Source organism: Rhynchophorus ferrugineus, unplaced genomic scaffold, assembly GCF_030347505.1.
Source record: "Rhynchophorus ferrugineus isolate W39M unplaced genomic scaffold, kcgeb_rfMv2 rfM7, whole genome shotgun sequence".
Taxonomy (NCBI): domain Eukaryota; kingdom Metazoa; phylum Arthropoda; class Insecta; order Coleoptera; family Curculionidae; genus Rhynchophorus; species Rhynchophorus ferrugineus.
Genome location: NW_027472586.1, coordinates 28,360,828 through 28,383,661, shown reverse-complemented (window position 1 = coordinate 28,383,661; position 22,834 = coordinate 28,360,828). Strand labels below are relative to the sequence as shown.

At 30.8% G+C, this 22,834-nt stretch overlaps 1 protein-coding gene across 3 annotated transcripts in view; it reads left to right on the top strand.

Moving 5' to 3' along the window:
- Nucleotides 1–22,834, top strand: part of LOC143199614 (very long chain fatty acid elongase AAEL008004) — a 128,264-nt gene that overhangs the window by 70,640 nt on the left and 34,790 nt on the right. Inside the window, exon 1 of one of the 3 annotated variants that reach the window (XM_076409538.1) lies at nt 8,343–8,624. The exons of 1 other annotated variant lie outside the window; for it this stretch is intronic. The gene's annotated coding sequence lies outside the window, so the exon portion shown is untranslated. Of the gene's footprint in view, nt 1–8,342; nt 8,625–22,834 lie in introns of those variants that run through there. One more of the 3 variants, XM_076409540.1, reaches the window with a different exon arrangement.

The window sequence follows — 22,834 nt, the reverse complement described above, 5'->3', positions numbered from 1 at the left end:
AGAGCAAAATATTACCAAATATATAATCAATTTATCAAATTCATTGTTATTTTTAATAAATATTCTTACTATGACTTTGTTAAAGGATATATTTTTAATAGCGGTGATGTTGAAACATTATCGCTACACAATTCTTGAAAATTATTATCGTGATATTTGGTTTTTCCAAATATTTTAATTTGAATGGATTTTCGATCTCTAATAATTGCATTATTATGTTTCTCACAGCTTATATTTATAGCCTGATACTTTTTCGGAGGTAATATTTCATTTTTGTTATTAAATTATCAATATTTCCTATTCAATTTAATTTTTTGTTGTTAAATGAGCTAATGTAAATTATTCTACAAACAGTGACTCTGCTTGCTGCAAATCATACAACTGTTTTTATTAATACTTATTCAACGGATTTAGGTCCATAAATAGACCAGTGTACACACAACCATCACCTCCATTAGGTTTTCATAATTGTATTTGTGTTTTGTAAAACATTTTCTTTTAAATTTTTACTCTTAGTAGTTCAACGATCTGACCAGTGGGCTATACAGATTTGTTATGATTATAATACATATTATATACATGATATGAAGAAGATAATTTTTTAATTAAGTTTAGTTTGGTATAGCAATACCTTGTTATCTAAGGATAACTTGGATTTATGCCCGATAAGATATTTGATTAGTTGAAGTCCAAGATGTCTTCGTTTAGCAAGTATGTACTTTTTTCAGGTCAGACTTCGCTCTAGATACATACATGCATGATATTCGCTGATAGGCGTGCTCTTCTACGCAGAGTGAATGTTACATGGGTAGATTTTATAAGGTGCGTTTGGAGGCCCTTTGGTACTGTTACTGGGTCTTCATGATATATTTAGACGGCTGTGTCGCCTACATATTTTGCTACAGTAGTGGTTTTTGGGGTCGATAGATCGGCTGTATATAGGAGATACAGTATCGGGCCTTCCTTGCGAAAGTCCTAAATATATTTGCAATAATTCAGTGAGTTTATCGTCTTACTTTATAGTGAAATGTTTATCTGTGAGATAATATTTTAGTAATTGAAAATGCGGAAGTGTGCCAAAAAGAAAACGAACAAAACCAAAAGCATTATATACATCCAGGAATGCAGCCGAATAATTTTTTTTAGCATTTAAGGACATATTTATTTTGTTTACAAGTCTATGTACTTATTCTATAATCCTGTGCTTATTGCGAAACCCAAATTAATGTTCTGGAATAATGTTTCCTTTTTTCTGGTATTTTATTGAGTCCTTTTATGTATAATTCTCAAAAACTTTCGAGATTATTGGTAGTAAACTTATTGGCAGTTAGGAGATGCTATCTTCGGTATTTTCTCTAGATTGAAAATCATTATTACGTTTGGTTATTTTCAAATACTAAGGTCTCTGATAGTCATTTTCCATGTGACAGGTCAGGTAGTGACTATAGGAAGCTGGTGTTTTATTGCTGTTATAGGTCAGGCAGGAAAAGCTTAAGTACATTTTTAAGTGGTTTAAGAAAATGTCAGCCTTCTATCGCTTCTAGCCCAATCATTATCATTTTTTAATTAGTGGGCTATATTGCTGATAAACAAAATAAATGTATACTTATATTCTGAAAATATATATATTTTTTAGGGGAATTGATGGATAAAGTTATTGGAAAATATACTATTAAGACACTCAATGCTATTGACAGATATATTTTATGAATTTTCACCTGAGCAGAAAGAAAGAATTGTTATAAAAAGTCAAATTGCATAAAAAATAGGGAAATTGTTGCAACAACATGACTAGTAGATCTTAGATTGATCGAGAAAATCTTATTAGGAATAGGACTGAGAAATATTTTATATTTTGGGTTTTTAGAAGTTTTATATACAATGAGTGTTTTTTAAGTGGTTTAAGAAAATCTACAGCCTTCTCTTTATCGCTTCTAGCCCAATCATTATCATTTTTTAATTAGTGGGCTATGCTGCTGGTAAACAAAATAAATTTATACTTATATTCTGAAAATATATTTTCTTTTAGGGGAGTTGATGGATAAAGTTATTGGAAAATATACTATTAAGTCACTCAATGGTATTGACAGATATATTTTATGAATTTTCACCTGAGTAGAAAAAAAATTGTTATAAAAAGTCAAATTGCATAAAAAATAGGGAAATTGTTGCAACAATATGACTAGTAGATTAGGAATATGACTGAGAAATATTTTATATTTTGGGTTTTGAGAAGTTTTGTATACAATGAGTGTCGTGTTCGATAACAATGGAACAAAAGCGCATTTCTAAAAAAGTTGGTCGTCATATCATAATTATGGATGAGACTTAGCTCATGGCCGTAATGACTCTGAATTAAAATAATGCAAGGAATGCAAAATCGATATGTCGAATAGCAAAATTAAAGTAGAATATACTCATATTATTGAGAATTATGTACACATAGCTTTAAAATTATCCTTAAACAGAAAAATCTTAGCTAACACATCAGTTGAAAAGTCCCCAGCCTACCATAGAAAAACATATTTTATGGCAAAATTAGTTTTTTATTCAACATAATTCCCTTCAAGGGTGACACTGATTATAGCGGCCCTCCAACATTTCGATACCATTTTTGTAGTACGATTTGCTTTTTGCTTCAAAATAGGCTTCAGTTTCGGCGATCACCTATTTATTCGACGAAAATTCCTTCCTAGCGAGCATTCTTGTGAGATCTGAGAACAGAAAATAGCCAATGGGTCCAGAACTGGAGAATACGGTGCATGAGGAAGCAATTCGAAGCCCAATTCATGGATCTTTGATACTGTGAAATCTTGGTAAAGCAGTACTTCCTTTCCCTGCAAATGCGACCGTTTTTCGGCGGTTTCGTTCTTCAAACGGTCCAATAACGGTATATAATAGTCGCTGTTGATGATCCTTCCTTTCTTAAGGTAGTTAATGAAAATTATTCAATGCGCATCCCAAAATACAAACGCCATAACCTTCCCAGCCGACTGTTGCGTTTTCCCACGCTTTGTAGCGGGTTCATTGCGTGCATTCCTCTCGGATGACTGTCGATTGGACTTCGGAGTGAAATCTCGGGTTTATTACACTTGATCATCTTCAAACACTGCTCCGAATCATCAGCTAGTCGTTGTCGGCGTCGTTGTTTTTGGTCAAAAGTGAGCTCGCGCGGCACCCACTTTACATAGAGCTTTCTCACACCCAAATATTTGTGAATGATATGATGTAGATGTTCAGTTGATATCTTTAGAGTGTCTGCTATTTCGTTTAATTTCAATTTACGGTCGTTCAAAATCATTTTGTGGATTTTTTATATGGCTTCGTCGATAACAACCTCTTTTGGGCGTCCACTGCGTTCACTGTCTTCAGTGCTCATTTCACCACCTCTAAACTTAACATACCAATCCTTGATGGTTGATTTTCCTGGGGCAGTGGCCGAACACTCGGCATCAAGGCAGGTTTTTGCTTCAACATTATTTTTTCCCTTCAAAAAGCAATATTTTTTCAACACACGAAATTCCTTTTCATACGTTTTTTTCACAATAACAAAAGTTGCTTTATTCAAAATGCTATAAGCCACAAACTAATGATCCGACAGCTCTCAAATTTATACTCGAATCTTTTGATGTTATGGCTAACTAAAAACATATGGATTTAATTTTAGTAGCGCCATCTATATGTCAGGCCGGAGACTTTTTAATTGATCTATTAAGATAAGCTTGTTGGTACAATTGTTTTCTATACCGACAAAAGTTCTATGTAATTCTCTTCAAGCGCATCTTCGCGTTTTTTCCAATTTATGCTTACATAGGTTTTTATAATATATGCAGTTTTATAAAATTTTTGGTAGTTTGCTTGTATATAACAATATATAGTATTTTAAGATTATAGCATTTTGGTATGATATTTTTGAAGATTGTTAATGTAATAGGGTAAAAAGATTAAAATTGGGAATGATGATGACAGTAAAATATCTTGACTGTTTTTATGGCAATAATAGGTAATATTTCCATTACTCTCTCGGCTTTTGTTAAAAAATATTTCCGTTCAATAATAAATAAAGCATTTATATCATTTCATTTTCCCACTAGTTTTTTGACTATCGACTGTTTCAAATGTTTTACGACTATCGACTGTTTCGACAGTTTTCAGTCGATAGTTCTCAACGCTACCTATAACAATATCTTAATTCATTTTAAATTGGGACAGTATTTTTACTACTCATTGTGTTCTAGTTGAAAAGAGATATAATGCTGTCTGATTCGTCCGAACATGCAGGTGAATCAGCCTATAGAATTAGTCTCTGTGTTAAATATCTGTAAAATTATTCTAACTGTTAATAATTATTATCAGACGTTATACAACGTTTTGGGGTTTGTATATTTTAATAAATTTCAAATTGCTACTTAATGTTTGTGATTACAGTAACGGAAAATATCGAAGCCAATAAATAGTCAGTTAAAAACAGATTGCCTCTATAGTCAGCTACTTCAAACAGAAACGAGATAATTAGGGGGATTATTTTTAAATATTTTCTAAACATAAATGAGTAAAATCGTTAATTATGTTTCTAAAATTCTAAAAGTCATTTCCCAAAATACTGCTTTTAAAATATCAGCATTTTTATAGCTTTATGGCATAATATCGGTCTGTATTTAATCAGGTTTTGTGACCGCTTCCTAGCCTCTGGCTTATTTGGGATATGAAAAAATCTTTATAATTGAGCAGAAAAGAAAGTGATGGTAAATGCAGTATATTATGGAGGGTAGGCGTGACATATATGCCACCTTAAATAGTTCAAACCGAGGGGTTCTAATTCTGTTTCACTTCTTCAGTCTTTTAACTAAGTCCTTTAAATTCACAGTTCGCGATGATTCGTAAGGTCAGGTCCGAAAAGTTTAAATCGAAAGATCCATAAGAATGTTCGCCTTGGTTCACTCAAATTGCATTTAGTGCAAATAAATTAAGTAGTGTAAAGTAAAGTGTTTCAGTAATTAGCAAGAAAATCTTCTTGAAATTGTCAGTTGGGAGCAACCAGGGCACAAGGTGAATTAGCAATAAATAAAAAGGCCCCAATGGCAGTCCACTAAACTATACCACATGGAGAGATTTTGTCTCATTTGCTTTGATACGCCATGTTTTCAACCACAATTCTAATTTGTTTAGATGAAGTTGGAGGTTTCTTGTGGCTTATATTAGATCCTGCTGTGACGTGATAATAAGAGCGCTGTATCGTTAGCACATGTTGCAACAGTAGTGTTTCTTGAGATCGGCAAGTCAGCTATACACAATAAGATATTGTATGTAGATCAGTGTATTCCTCACTCTGTTTGACAATAGAATGTCTGTCTGTGAGGTATGATTTCATCAGTTGAAAGTGTGTATGGGGCAAAAGGTTTTTCAATTTAATATGCTGTTCAATGTGCCACACTTTGTCGAAGGCCTGTGAAATCTCGAGAAATACAACGATCAATATTTTTTATCGTTTAAGTTTTTGTTAATTTGGTTGACCATTCTATGCATTTGTTGTATTGTTCCTTGCTTATTACGGAAGCCAAATTGATGGTCTGGATTAATAATTATCTCCTCTGCGATTAGTTTGGGTCTCTTACTGTATAATTTTTGGAATAGTTCAGAGTTCACAGGTAACAGGCTTATAGGACGGTAAGAGGAGGGCATCAAATATAAACGTTAATAACTTGATGCACTTTTCTGAGAGCTCGTTTAAGATTCTTCCAGTAACTAAATCAAAGCCAGGAGCCTTTTTAGTATTGATTCTTTCATTATTGGTTGTTTTATCCATTTGAAATGGAATGTTAAGAAAGTCAACTATGTCATTTTCTTCTGCTGCGGTTATTTCAGAGGGGTACGGATTATATATTTTTTAAAAGTATTTAGAGAACATTTCCGCATTATCTTCATTGTTTCTAGGAAACTATGTTATGTTTTAGACTTGTATGAAGCGCACCAATGGGAGTACATTAATCAAATGTTGATTAAGTTTAGCTTTTAAATATTAGTTCCTGGCTTTAAGAACAATATGAAATAAAAATTACTAGATAATTGTAATTAACAATTAGACACCATATGTATGTCATATGCTTTTTAAACTAAAATACAAAATATATAACAGACGCCACCTTTAGACAAAACTTTATAAATTGTTTCATTAAGTTTAGCCTTATTATGTAATGGTGATAATAACAGTTTTTCAAGTTTTAAAAAGTTTAGGAAGTTTCACGCAATTTTTTTTAAGGGCTATTGTTTTTTTGAGCGATATTCATTTTTACTTGTGATTGCTCTGTGGTTGAGTAGAATTTATTAAGTTAATAATTTTTCTCTCATAATAGGGTGAAAATGATCTAACAGCTTATCCTGCTTGCTTGATTTCAGCGTACTTAGTTTTATTAAAATTTATTTATATCACGTAGCACATATTATGCAAATATTTTAGGCGTAAAATTCTTCCTCCATATAAACTTTAACCGTGCCAAATATCAAACCTCCAGGTGTTTTCCTTGAAAAGGGAAGCAACATTTTCGCTAAGCCGATTAATATATAGAAGAAAAAGATTCCGTTCACATATTAAACCAGGAAGCTTCATAAATTCCGCCTAGTTCAAGAAACATAAAAGGTCAACTGAAAATTTCCCGAACTACCATTGAAAAACACATTTTTTTGGCAAAATTAGTTTCTCTTTTTATTCAACATAATTCTCTTCAAGGGTGATACACTGATTACAGCGACCCTCCGATTTTTCAATACCATTTTTGTAGTACGATTTGTCCTTTGTCTCAAAATAAGCCTTAGTTCCAGCGATCACCTCTTCATTCGACGAGAATTTCTTCCCAGCGATCATTTCTTTGAGATGTGAGAACAGGAAATAGTCGCTGGGGGCCAGACCTGGTGAATACGGTGGATGGATTGATTTTTGTTATCGTTTTCAGTGACTTGTGACACTATGCATTGTCTTGGTGAAGCACCATTTTATTTTTATTCAAATGCGGCCTTTTTCGGCGATTTAATCCTTCAAACGGTGCAATAACGCTATGTAGTAGTCACTCTTGATGTTCCTTCCCTTTTCAAGACAGTTAATGAAAATTTTTCCATACGCATCCTAAAATACAAACGCCATAACCTTGCCAGCCGACTGTTGCATTTTCCCATGCTTTGGAGCGGGTTCGTCGTGGGCAGTCCACTCGGATGACTATCGATTGGACTTCGGAGTGAAATGATGAAGCTATGCTTCATCCATTGTGACATATCGACGCAAAAACTCGAGTTTATTACGCTTAATCATCTTCAAACACTGCTCCGAATCATCAACTCGTCGTTGTTTTTGGTCAAAAGTGAACTCGTACAGATCTTTCTCATACCCAAATATTCCTGAATAATTTGATGTACACATTCATTGGGTATCTTTAGCGTGTCTGCTATTTCATTCAGTTTCAATTTACGGTCATTCAAAATCATTTTGTGGATTTTTTGAATGTTTTTGTCGATAACAACCTCTTTTTGGTGTCTACTGCGTTCACCATCTTCGGTGCTCCTTTCACCATTCCTAAACTTAGCATACCACTCCTGGATGGTTGATTTTCCTGGGGCAGTTTTCGGAAACTCGGCATCAAGCCAACTTTTTGCTTCAAACTGTATTTTTTACCTTCGAAAAGAAATATTTTATCAACACGCGGAATTCCTTTTTATCCATTTTTTCACAATAACAAAAATTGTTTCACTTAAAATGCTATAATTCACAAACTGATGATTCGACAGCTGTCAAATTTATACACGCATCTTTTGAGGGTTAGAGCTAACTGAAAAACATATGAATTTAATTCTAGTAACGCCATTTATGTGTCAGGTGGCCGACTTTTCAATTGACCTCTTATAGGCAATGTTTAAATTGCTACGCAACGTCCAATCCATTCAGTTAAAATGTCGTTTGAAATGCTATAAAGCGTAAGTATTATATATAAAATTAACGAAAAATTTTGTGTTGTTATTAATTGTATAAAAATTCTTAATTAATATAATAACTGACTGAGGGATGTCAGTATCGATAACTAAAATTTTATTAATTACATACCGATAATTATTTTGGGAAAATAAAAAATATCACAGGTCGACAAAACAACAATAAAGGTCGAATGAATATTCAGCGAAATTAGTTTACATCAATCAGCAAGACAAAGTGTCCAAACGAATCAACAACCCGCTTGCAATAATGACACTACCAGAGGTAAAAAATCAATTTTTAGTCAGAGTGTTTCGAACAAGTTAAACGCCACCGAGCAAAGTGTAAAATTTTTCGAGAATTGTACCTACAATGTTAAAAATGTATAAATAGTGGGAGGTGGTACCCTGAAAGCGGACCGTCAGACTTAAAAGTTTATCAGTGCGGCCCGACGCGCCTATGGTATCACTTAGCATCTGTTAAAACGCAAAACGCGTACGGAAGAAGGAAGTCCTATCGACGGCAGTACTCTTTTTTTGGTTCTAGTGTGCGGGTACCGAGCTCAACTGTGTCGATTTCGTTCCCTGCTGGTTGTTTGCTGTTGCTGTTTTTTTCTTAATTGATAATTTGGTGATACTCGGATATTTGATTGATCGATTTCACTCAGGTAAATTAAAATATTATTCTCTCATTATCTTTTTTAATCATTTATAGTACTTCGGACTATACACATTTAACATTTCAAAGATGATATAACATTCATTAGAGAATATTCAGTAATTAATTAATGTTATGATAAATGTGACACAAGCGTAATTATATCTGAAATAAATTTAATGAAACATACACATTGCAAAAAATATTTAAATTAATTTAGACATATATTCATTAAATAAATTCATTACTGGAGTAGTCAGTATGTGTGTTTTCTATAGAAGCACATATAATATCTAAAATTGTTTTCAAATACGTAAATTTTAATTAATATATAAATAATTAATATTATTTATAAAAATAACACAGTTATTCCAAACTTATTATTAATTATTAAATTATTGTTAAATTAATTAATATGAGATATTTTGTCACTTAAGTCATATGACTGTGCTTAACAGACCAATTCGTCCAATATAGTTCTCTTGCTACAGTTTCTACTCCTTGAAGATGATATTCATCTATTTTCCGCAATTGTATTTGTATCTAGAAAATAAAGAAACTCTGTGAAAACACGATTAGATTTATGTTCATCTCAATTTGTAGCCAGTGCTGTTTCTGATGTCGGAGATGAGACGATACGTAGGAAAAACAATTTTATTTGACTTTCTTGCTACTCTTCTTACACTAATAGTTATCTACCTGCAGTCAACCCTTTTTTTGCGTTTGGTTTTATTCTGATTTCGGCCTGTATCTTCCTGCCGCCCCTTTTTTATTCTGAATATTAGATCACCTATTGATACTAAATCTTATCCGTTAGCCACGTTAACTAAAGAAGCTAGTTAATTTAGTTCTGTTACGAAATCGAGATTACACATCCAGCAAACAGTAATCACTGTAATAGCAATAGCACAACATCACTATCAATAGTAGCAATATCACTCTAATTATGGACAACAATTTATAGTCCCAAGGGAAGTAAATCCGGGGAACGAGCTTAATATTGAAACATTTGGGACTTTAGTGTATGTTCTACTAGCTATTGTTTTAAAAGTTGTATTGTTAACGATCGTAATCTTGAAATTTGTGTACTTATTAAACAACCAGACATAGTTAATGCGTCTGTTGTTTCAATGTCTGTTAAAATATGCTATGTGTTTGAATTGTTACGAAAAGTGTACATACCATTTCATGTATCCTTAGTATTAATTTAATTATTATAATTCTATTCTTAACTTAATCTCTTAATGAAAATAGTCTTACACGAAAAAAAAATTCAAAAGCCCAAGGAAGCTAAATCTGAGGAATAAGCTGATTGAAACAATTTGTACTTCATTTATTATTAATGAGCATAAAATTGATGTTTTCTGTGTAAATATGGATTTTTAACATTTTCCCAAAAGTTCGAAGTAATAATCCATATAGATTATTTATACCTACATTCCAAATCATAACGGTATATTCAAATCTTACCCGTAATAGTGAAACAAACTTGAAAAAAAACTGATTGTTGATGTTCTACTAGTTACTGTCTTAAAGGTTGTATTGCCAGAAATCGTAATCTTGAAATTGTGTACTCTCGAGTATTTAACTAGACATAGTTAATGCTTCTGTTCTAATGTCTGATAAAATATGGTATGCGAAAAAAATACATACTAATTTTAATTCATTTATCTTATAACATTAATTTAGTTGTTATAATAATATTGTTAAGTTAATATTTTAAATTAATTTAACTTCTATCTAGAGAGATTTTCAATTGAAAATAATGAGTTAATTTTGACCCAAATATTTATATCATGATTAATGTTATACATTTTAGTTTAGTGTCAAGAGTCTATACTATATTAAATAGGTTTAATTAAATTTTCTTACTTACTTAAATGCTATAAACATAACTAAAAGTCTATAAGCTTTTTGAACAAAGTTATTAAGCGTTAAAAATAAACTTTTTTACTGAATTATATATATATATATATATATATATATATATATACGTTTATTTTTTATTGTTTCTTAATTATATTATGCCCCAGCGGTCACAATTAGTAAATAATTAAATATGAAAATTGTTTTATTCTATCATCTTATTAAGTTTATATTACCGCAATTTTAATTGAAGTTCATCGGGAATTTGGTAAAGATATTAGTTATTTTTAGTACTGATTAATTGGAACAAAATCGTTATGTTTACCTACCAACTGATACAGTTACGATAGCAATTATACCACATATACACGGTGCCATTTCCAACTGTTTTTATGAGTCGTATAGTCGCATCATTAAAATTTTATTTCAGTCAGATACAAATTTAATTAATAGTGTTTATATTGTAATTATTTCTTAACAAGTTTTATACAAAGGAAAAATTTTAAGATGATGTTATAAATTTCTATAATTGTGAAACTTTTATGTTGTTAAATAAGCGAATTTGGAGTCCTAAAAATAACTATATATAACTTATTAGGGCTTTTATGTATTCTGGTTTTCTTTTCGCTTTTTTACACTTTCCACGATATGCATATTTTATAGTCATGAATAATCATAGGTCCTAATCTATGGTCTGAACTAAACTATGACAGTTTTGCCCTTGATGTTATTGTAGTAGATTGTCTCTACATCGCCATTCATAACGCGCCACAGGAAACTTTCCTTTTTAGCCTGTCAAGCCATGAAATCGCGTTGTTGAAACGGTTGAAATGCCATTTTCAGCCATCCCATGAGATTTGACAATTTTATCAATTTTCCTTCCATTTGGCTTTTTCCTATTGCATCTTACATCTCTGGAAATAGTTGATTCATCCTAAGGCCCTAAGGTGTCTGGAAGTTTTTTGACGGTTTGAACTTAGTTTAGTTTAATACATTTTGAAATTCATTATTTTAAAACAAAAAAGTTTCATTCGATTTGGTTATCTAGGTCGTTTTTTGTAACAACCACTTATAAGTCATTGTAACCAAAACCGACAATGCTATCCGCTATATGATGGAGTAGCATCATCATAAGATTCTAAAATTGTTTAATGGGATTTGGTAGCACATTTCTTCAAATCAAACTATACATATACTAATGTCAAAATATAATTTTGAACGTTCCTTGATTAGCGACTCTTTATACTGAATATATAATTAAAATTGAATGGGAATCTGTTATTTTATGTACAGAAATATCAAAACTGTCGAATTTAATAGTTGGGCGTGGTTGTAACCAATATGAAAAGCCCAATAAGAAGTAAACACCCAATATTTGAACAGCTTTACGTTAATAATCCACCATTATAGTAGAAAGAAAGAAGACGAAATTATAGTAGATTTTTCGGAAGGTAAAACTTTTCTAATAGTGAAAATGATTTTCCACTGAAACTATTTTTTTTAATTGTGCGTCGAGCTTCGATATAGAAGGAACTTTATATGTCGAATAAGCTGGATATTTAACAATAGCTGCTATAATTCTCTGGTTATAGTTTATTAAGCCGTATTAACCGACACATTATTTTGATAAAATATTGTCTTCCTTTTTTTGCATTTTATGGGATCAAGATTATTATTTTACCGATTTCGAGGTAGACCATGACCGGCATTTTCTGGACAAATATCAAACATGCACTTTTGGGTTTTAGATCTTGTTTTGCTTCAGTTTTTATAATGCAATGACATGGAGAAAAATTCCTATTAATACAGTTTAAAATTATATCTGAATGTGTTGTTATTCCCTTGTTAGTGAAAGATTACAGTTATATAAATACTTCATTTGTACCAATACAGATATAAAATTCTAACGCTAGAACTAATTAAGCAATTTGTCCTTGACTTGATATATCGGTCATATATTGGCAATACGCTTGGGTTGCTAGCACAAAGTTTGTTTTGCTTGATAACAAGGCAGAAAAAACACAGTCATGAAATCTGAATGTATTACGACAGTATTCTCCTAACCAAAATGCAATTTAAAAATTAAGTGGCATTTTATTGTATATCATATTATTGTTCTCTATTGAAATAGGTGTTTTAGCATATTACAGATATAATTATTTGCCTATATTTTTCAGTAAATATAGTACCTACCTAAAAGTACGCTTAATAATTAGTTTATTTTAGAAAGTTAGCTTTATATCATAAATCTAATAAATTTCTTTATTCATTTACGTGCAAACAGTATATACGTATAATTTTCAGTAACATTTAAGTGAAATCTTATCAGAATACCTGGTATTTCTTGCCTGATGATTGTTTCGAGAATATATATATATATATATATATATATATATATATATATATATATATATATATATATATTCTCTAATTATATATACATACATACAAAATGTACATTGTTTTATACAAAATTATACATTTTTAAAAATAGCCGCAGATCTGTGTGAAGCTGTTTAGTAGTGAACATATTTAGCCTAATTGCCATATAAATTATCAGATACATTATACTATCAAGCAAGAATGAGGAAGTCAAGAACATCCATTAAAATCATATTTTAAGCGGCACAATCGTCATTAAATATACATAAAAAATAGATACAACACACACAAAACCTTTATTCCCATTCGACAAATAATTTTACAATATCTGGTGTTATGCGTTTCTGTTTCTGAGGGATGAGGATTGTACAGATTAAGAATAACAGACAAGCTTATATCAATATTAAATGTTTAATAATGTAAAGACATTACTACTATATGCTTATTAGTAGGAACTAATGATAAATTCCAATACATTCCTATAAATATCCTTGAAACATATTATCATAAACAACTTGAGGAAACCTAACAAAAAATTGGTTATCCCCATAACTATTTGCTATTCATTCTTAGTCAGATTTACGAATCATTAAAACAAATAGATGAGTGCTATATAGTTACGAGCTCGTAAAGAACAATGACCAGATCTGGTTTGTATGCATGATGAACGTATGTGTATCTATTTTATAAAAATGTTTCGTCTTTACTAAATCGAAAAAGTAACGTGCTCGCGCTTGAGTCATCATCATTACCGTGTACGGAATATTTAATACGGCAAAAATTTAACATTTTCATTAGGAACATATTGTTGTAATTAAATTTATTAGAAGATGTGTTATATGATGCCTGGTGGTGAGAATGTGATAAGTAAAGTGTTTGGAATTAAGGTTTTAGTTTATGTTATAATAGAAATGGGTCGGCAGTATCGTTTGTTTTAATTAATTTCGTTAATTCGGCAAGGCGACATTAATTTCTGTTAAAATTAAATAGTTTTCAAGTAAATTAAAAGTCTATAGTTTTCGGAAATAGCGCAGTTAGTATGATTTTGGGTAAATTAAAAGGTTTTGATCTCCGTTTGAACTTGCAACTATCTGTTCCCAATCAGCTTGCTTATCAAGAGAAAAAGAGACTTTACGTTAAATTGAATAAATATCCATGAGCCCTACTTGGTGATTCCTGGCACAAACATCACAGTTCATAGTGTAAAGCCACCAAAAGCGGTCTGAAATTGTTGCAAAGTAATTTTGGAATTGGGCAGAAGCTTGCAGTTCAGGGTGTATGGCCACCAAAGCAGATTGCATTAGCCCAGTTGTTCATCTGTATTACTGGAAATTGAATACCAAAACTTTTGAGACCATTCTATATAGACGCCATGAAAATTTAACTAAAAGCAATGCAAATCGGAAGTTTATCAAAGGCAAACTATAGCAATCTGAATTTTACTACAACTGTAATTAGCTGCCGGATATAGATGGTTTCTTTGGGAGGGGAATTTTATATAGCGTGATACAACATTTATTGTTCGTAAAAATAGGATGTATTTATGTCTAGCTGCGAGATATAGTGTTTTAGGAGATTTATATTTTTTTTAACCCTATCCATTTTATAGATTGCCTTTATTCATAGAATATATGTTTGATTTTTGATTCAGAAACTACAGTGGTCATAATGTATATTAATTAGTAATATTTGTTATTTATTATTATTATTTTTAAACTGTTTAACCAATATAATGTTATTGTTATTCTACAACTTCTTAATCTAAAAAAAATTAAATTTGAATATTATTCTTTTGTATAAATTTTGTGTACAATACTAATAAACATGAATATAAATTATAGAAATGTGAACCATGTGGTTCCAAAATCAAGGGTTTGTGACTGTCATGATTTTTCTTCTAAATTTTAGTTCAAATGTATCAATTGTAATCATAGAGAAATCACAGTATGTATGTTTACTTCACAATATCATTACCTATAGGAGAAGTTAAACAAAAAGATTTGGTAGGAGTTATTTAGATTTCCACGAAACTAATGTACCCTTCAATATAATCCCCTTTGCATAGTTTTATGAAAAAGAATTTTCGAGTATTCGAAATAGCCAATAATTATAGTTTAATTTTTTTAATGGATTCCAAATATGCGCCTTCACTTTAGGTCCTCCATACGGATTATATATAAGTTGACGATTTTTGGTTAAAACATTTCGAACAATTAATGTCTCGCGAGAAGATAGTCACTGATTACCTTCACATAAATATTAACGAGATACAATACTCAAACACTATTCGAGTTTTAACTTGCCTTGGTTTAATTTTGTTGTTCTGGGCTTACTTTTGATATGCTATTAGGGTGATTAAGGAATAGTGTTCTGTCTTCTTTAAATAATGTATATAAATATGTCTTGATTTTGATCTCGTTGAGGCTTTGAAAGAAATATAATTAGAGAACATTAAATTATGTCATACGATTTAAATTTCTTAAAATTAACTTACGGTTCTCAAGCAATAATTAATATTTTATTAAAATTCAAAAATTCTTGATAGTTTTTGATCTCGTCAATAAATTTTAAGATAAATGGCAAGTGATAATTGAGGCTTTGAAAGAAATATAATTAGAGAACCTTAAATTAAGCCATATAATTTAAATTTCTTAAAATTAACTCAAGTAAGTTCTCAAACGTTTTATTAAAAGAAAAAGAGAGAAACTGGGTCATTGAATCCGATTTGAAGGCAACGAATTATGCAAAGATCGTTTTTCAGAAATGAATTAAGATGAGACAGCCTGAGAATGATGAATCATATTAAGTGTAACATTTACTAGTGATGATCAACAATCAATTCCGAATGTCGAAACCGAGAAGAAAGCCCCATATCCTGATATCGATATTGTTTCTAACATTATACGTGTCAAGGTTGCGTATCACAACGTTTCAAACATAGTCAAGGTTTCTGTCTAACCAGCTAGCCATACCAATTACACCTGTTACTAATTGTCGACGGATTTGCATATTACAACATATTTAACGCATTATGAAAGTTGGTTGGTTGGACGGTGGCAGAAACCATTTTTACAAAAGACGTTTTGCCGAGGTTCGTCCGACGTTGCCTAATCGAAATTATTATTCTTAGGTGGTCCCTACGCGTTTGTATTAAAAGCGAACCTTTTGAATATGCAATAGCGGTGATAACATTTTTTAAATTACGACTATAAGAATATCTTATAGTATTTATAGATTTCTAGTTCAAAATTTCATTCTTTTAGTTTATGTTATTGATGATTGATAATCATCTAACATAAACATTCGATGACGGATTTGAACACATTTTTTTTCGATTGGCATGGGTCGTTCGTTTTGGTAGAGTTTGTTTAACCTCATTCAGTCGTAAATTATTATAAAAATGAGTGTTCATTATTGCAAAGGCGCTTTGTGTCGGTTTTACTATAGATGTGGTAGTCCCTTAAATTTTTTTCTTTATAAAATCAGTAGTCAAAGAAATGCAAAACGGGGACATCACATTTGCCCTCTAAATTTTTTTTATAACATCTTTATTAGATACCCTTAGTACAATATTAATTATAAATTCATTTATTACTACATTTCATTTGTACTTCGATTAATTCATAAGCAAGACGCGCACGAGAAAATACATCAATATGTATTCCTCAATTATTAAATTATAATAACTTATAGCTATAGTTTACACTAAAGGTATACATTTTATATAAGTCCGTATGGCTTGGTTCGCTTCAATCTCCTGACATCCTGCGCGCTGTCCAGTAGTTGTATTGCTTCCACGTTATTATGATTTAGTAATCTTCTTTCGTGTTTCAAGGACCCTTGAAAATGCGTAGGAGAAATTAAGGCAGTTAATTTCTTGCTGTATACAAGAGCATTTCAACTATCATTGTAGCCTCTTCGTTTTTTGTCATTTGAAGACTACTCTTTTGGCAAGTCTCTCGTAGACTTTTTTATCCACTTTATCTAAAAATGTTATTAAGAGTGACAAGGCGCCTTTTTAGATGAACGGCTGTATTAAAAATTCAAATTGCTCTAACAGATCAATTGAAAGTCCCCGGCCTACCATAGCAAAACATATTTTTTTAGCAAAATTGGTTTTTTTTATTCAACATAATTCCCTTCAAGGGTGATATACTGATTATAGAGACCCTCCAACTTTTCGATGCCATTTTTGTAGTACTATCTGTCCTCTCGGCGATCACCTCTTCATTCGATGGAAATTTCTGCCCAGCGAGAATACTTTTCAGATTTGGGAACAGAAAATAGTTGCTGGGGGCCAGATCTAGAGAATATGGTGGATGAGGAAGCAATTCGAAGCCCAATTCATGGATGTTTGCCATCGTTTTCACTGACTTGTGACACGGTTCATTTTATTGGTGAAGAAGCACTTTATTTTTCTTCAAATGCGGCTGTTTTTCAGCGATTTCGTCCTTCAAACGTTATGTAATAGGCGCTGTTGATGGTCCTTCCTTTTCCAAGGTAGTCAATGAAAATTATTCCATGAACATCCCAAAATTCAGACGCCATAAACTTGCCAGCAGACTGTTGCGTTTTTCCACGCTTTGGAGCGGCTTCATCGTGTGCATTCCATTCGGATGACTGTCAATTGGAATTCGGAGTGAAATGATGGAGCCATGTTTCATCCGTTGTCACACATCGACGCTAAAGCTCTGGTTTATTCCCCTTGATCATCTTCAAACACTGCTCCGAATCATCAGCTCGTCATTGTTTTTTGTTGGAAAATTGTTGGAAATGTACTGTTTTAGTCGGGAGTTTGGGTTTGAGATGTATTGATTTATACTTAGCTATATTAAGAAAATGATGTTGATGATGCCCTATCAACAATTTGCATTACAAAACGGTAACAATCGATTTTTTGGTTATAACGGTTATTTCAGCTGCTAGTTGTCCTATAAGACCTGTAATTCATTATCCCCAAACCTTTTTGGGCCTCTCGATGGTGTCTTTAATTACAAGCTTAAATCATCGCTTTTCAATCTCTAAAACCAAATCATAAAATTGCAATCAGCATCATTCTAAGTTTCTAAAAGAGTTTCGTAGATTTTGACAGCAGATTTTGTCAAATCAAACAACACAAATATAGAATGTCAACAACATCAACACTCATTCTTGACTATCAACTTTCATTATTAACGTCTGTGTACGCCCAAATAACTTATTAATATTAAAGAAAAATCTATTATTTTATGAAGAAAAATTTTCTGCAAATTTTATAAATCTTTTGTGTTGTACAATATGTTATCACCTTGTTTTTCATAGATAACATGATGTTCTTATGTTTATAAAGACTGTGAATTAATTTTGCGGGATATATTTTGATAACCAAGAGTTTATTAATAAATATTGTGACTTTTATTATTATGGTTCAAAGGGTTATCCATTTCTAGTTATTATTTTTTTTAGCATATTTCGGGCACCTTTTTTATTTCATGTCATTCGATAAGTACTCCTCTGGTTATTATATTTGACTGAAGTGACATCATTAATGGTTTTAGTTTTTTTTTTCGTGGTTACTACTGTATGTCCAAGAATTGCGCTGTTGCAAAATCAAATTATTTAATACATCTTTTGATTTCTGCTTAATATACAAACGTTGCTCTTTGAATGATCCTTTAGTAGTATTTTTTATCAATTAAAAAGGGAACGAAGATCTGTAATCGTTTCGTGTAATCGAAATAATTTAAAGAAAATGATATGATTTTCTCACGAAACATTTACATAAAAACAATTCAATATAAACATTGAGTTATTTTGTTGATGAATTTGTGATGATTCCATCGAAGTGATCCAATAACTACATTTTATATGTAGAATTAATACTATCGAATAACTTATTATTTTGACCTTTTAGCGAATGAACCTTTTGAAGTAATTTTTTATGATAAAAAAATCAATGAATGAAAATCATTCAATTATTATTATTTTATATTTTTTTTAAAACGGGTTAATTCGCCGAAATATACATAGTAAATTTTTCTAATTTAATATCAGATATTCTTATTTATTCTCCAATTTATGATGTTTTGTAAGTATGTTATATTTTGTATTTAAAAGTATAATAATTCTAGCCTAGATATTCTAGACTAACTGTAGACGAAACTCTCAGTGCAACGGAAATACTTTTACGGGTTTATTTTAGACCAGGGTTCATTCTATTATGACTTTCACTTGTTCTTTTTTAATTATTAGCAAGCCGATCGTATTTATATTGGAAAGTCTGTTACAATTTGTTGAATTAAATGTTACTATGGAGTATTTAAACTAGATTTTTTGCAAGTTGTTCCTGTATCTTTTACGTAACACTGTCGGATTATTAGAGAAATTTTATTTTCTGTACGAACTTGGATTAGTTAGCGTTAATCTTGAGCTGCGATGTAGCGTTTTTGCTTCTTTAAATAATCCTTTTAAATATGATCTATACTGGGATATTATACACGTAATACATTTTTATTTGGTTTTTTATTTTTAATTTTTTTTTCATATTGAAGTTAATTATAATAAAAGTATATTAATAATAATATTTATGTCAGTTAATATTGCGTTCAATATCGGGCAATATCATCTATATACATAAAGAATGAGAAAATTCTAAAAATATTTATTCGAGAATGATTATTTATGAGCCTAATTTTTCTTAATATTCACATTATTCGTTTTATTTAGACATGACCAGTTCACTATTGGTAATTCTGTGCAGTAATTTGTTAGCACGGTTTAAACCCAAACCATATCTGACGCAAAACAACAAAATTGTACTACTTGTAAGCACATTAACAAACACAACACATACACACGTTAAAAGTAATTTGATTTCGTTATAAAATAGAATCCGTTTTTTAATGTAAATTGCTGACAAATCATTTAAACAATTGAACTAGTTATGGCACGACGGCTTTCAGATAGATGTCAATGCTGATGAATGGAAATTGGCTATTATTGAATGTAAAAATGTAATTTTAGGTTTTTAATTAGTACTAGCAGGTTTAGTCTTTAAATCTAAGTAACAAATTGCGACATATCAAGGATGGTATTGTTCAATGGTTTTCTGTCTATTTCATTATTGGCTCGGGGAAGAAGTTCGTTGTCGGAAATAGTTGGAAAGTTATTTGCCTTAGATATTATTGAATATTATTGCGGCAATGATAAAAACGCTGCAGAACCTTGTAAAGAAATGGTGCCATGTACCCTAAAGGCACTTGAATTCATAGTTTGCTCAGTTTTGTTCTGGTAATTTAAAATATATGAAAGAATCATATTTTCTTAATATTTTTCTTAAAGTCTAGATCTAAGATGTCAAGCACAAACATAATTAGAGTTTGATCTATACCCATCAATCCACCGGGGTAATCCACAAGTTTTACCTCGTTAACCTCTGGGTAGTACCACTGTTGTCGAGCAGTATAGTACTTCGACGTTTTCACTTAACTTTGATTAATTCGGATCATATTGGTATAGGGTTTCTTTGTACACTCCCATAGTTGCAAAATATGTATATCATCAATATCTTGAAGCTAGTCATTATCCATAGAAGTCTTTGCATACAAAGTTGCTATAAAAGGAAGCCGGATGTATTCATATATCATGAATTACTACAAATAAGCTTGATGTATCATCATTAATTGGATAAAAAAATATGATAGTTCGTATTAACATATGCGATGCATTGCTGTGAATTAGTCGTTATAAGCATTTTCGAAGCCAGGATCGACATCGATAATTATGCCGTCAGTTTCATAGAATAGAACCTCTCTTCTATTTGTCTCAAACTGAATGTTTACTAAGTACAATCCTTTCAAATCTTCAATAAAATTAACATTTTGCTTTTCATTATCGTATAAATAAAGAATAGTTTGGATACATTTAAATAAGGAAGAGTGAGATAATATGGAAAATATCCAAAAAAAAAACCCGGACGCAGAGACATAGAAAAAACAAGACGGTTTTTAAGCAGCCTCAGATGATGAGCGATTTATGTTTGTCAGAATGATGGATGGATTTAAGAATAATTGTACACTGTTGATTATTGCATATTAATTAATATAAATACTTATTAGAGTAGTTTATAATAAATTGATAATAGAGAAAGGTCTCCCATTCAACAGATCTATAATAAGGAAATAGCTGATGAATGGGAGCGAGATAATTCCTATGATAATAACAGTCGATAACAGCACAGTCGATACAAATCATTAGCAATGGTGAAGAATATTCGAAATCTTGCACCACTAAAAGCAAAATGGTGGAAAAATATAGATTCTCGCCTCCGAATATTTGCTTCCTTCCTTTAAATCTCGCGAATATGATGGATGCGATATGACGAAGCAGGAGGATCATTTTTTGTCAAACGCTGAAATTTATTTTTACATTACTGTTGTTCTTTAACACCTGGAGTGATGTCATTGAATATAGATAATCGCAAACCTATATTTGATTAAAAAAGATGTAAAGATTCCAAAAACTCAGGAGCTGCTTATTCATATTATTAGTTTCTCATTCGAAAACCAAAAATTGTATCACTGTCGGTATTTATTGTTGTTCTATTTTTGCGAAATAACGAAAGATTTATTTGGATGCAGACAATATACCAATATTATTGATAATATTAATGATAATATTAATAATCAGCCACTAGTTTTAGGTAAACGTTTATAGAATTATTTTATCTCTGTATTTGTTTTGATTCATATTTTAATAAATATTTTTTTTAAAAGCTCACAATAGTAATTATTTTGGTTTGAAAAGACATATATTTATTACATTATACAATATTTACTAGTAAAGCAAATAATATTAATAGCTTATGTAATCATTTGATATTATATATAGATACTCCAAACGTATTGAATACATTTGTATTTTGGTATTAGAAATATTTATTGATTATTATTATACATACGGCAAATTTAATAATATGAAAATAATATGTAGATAATAAGTTAGATGTCCATTGAAATACAAACAAATGTAATGCTAAGTACAAATAAATATAATCAAAACACAAGTATAAATTGTAAGTATGGAACATAGGTACGCATTTTGGCTATATATGACGTTGCTTAGTTTATCATTATCAAATCCTATGTTCTATAACCAACTTTATGTTCGAAGTATTGGGAATTGTAGATCCCAGCTGGTATCCTTGAGGATGCAGGTGTAATGATAAAGCCTAAATAATTAAGTTAGATTGCTTACTAATGGATTATATAAACAGGTCTCATAAATGGCTCGATGTTTTAACAACTTGTAGCAAATATCAATTAGGTTTTTAGTAGCATTGGGAACTATCGACCGAAAACAGTCGAAACAGTTGATAGTTGCAAAAGAGCCGAAACTGTCGATAGTCCAATATTAGCGAATGAAAATAGTAATTACTATTTTCATTATTACCACTTATAATATTACTTATACACTAGCTTATTTTAGTCAAGTGCACGGTTTGCCCGTTTTTTTTTTCAATTCGTGATGTCAGACGAACATGTACAAATCCTTTTATGTATAAATTGTGAGAGAGGACAGGACGGAGATAATTTCTCAGAGAAGTTAATATTATATGTGTATATTTTCCAACGGTTGTATAAACGAGACAGATGTTTATATTCCTTCACGTATAAACTTTAAAAAAGAAAAGGAAAAAAAAGTAATAGCTGAATACTATTTACATGCAATTAACAATTTCATTTTAAACGAAGCAGGATTACTTTTATATTTGAATGTTCTGTGGATCCGTAATAAGTAATGGCATTTTTCTAAGGAATGGAATAATACCCCACAAATGTTTTATAGTATTTTAATATGTTAATTGCTATTTTGATATTATATATTATAATAAATATAGGCAATACAATCGAACTTAAACAAAACCTAACTGAAGATGTACAAAAACCATAAATACTAAATAAAAATTAAACATATATCTAATCATAGAAAAAA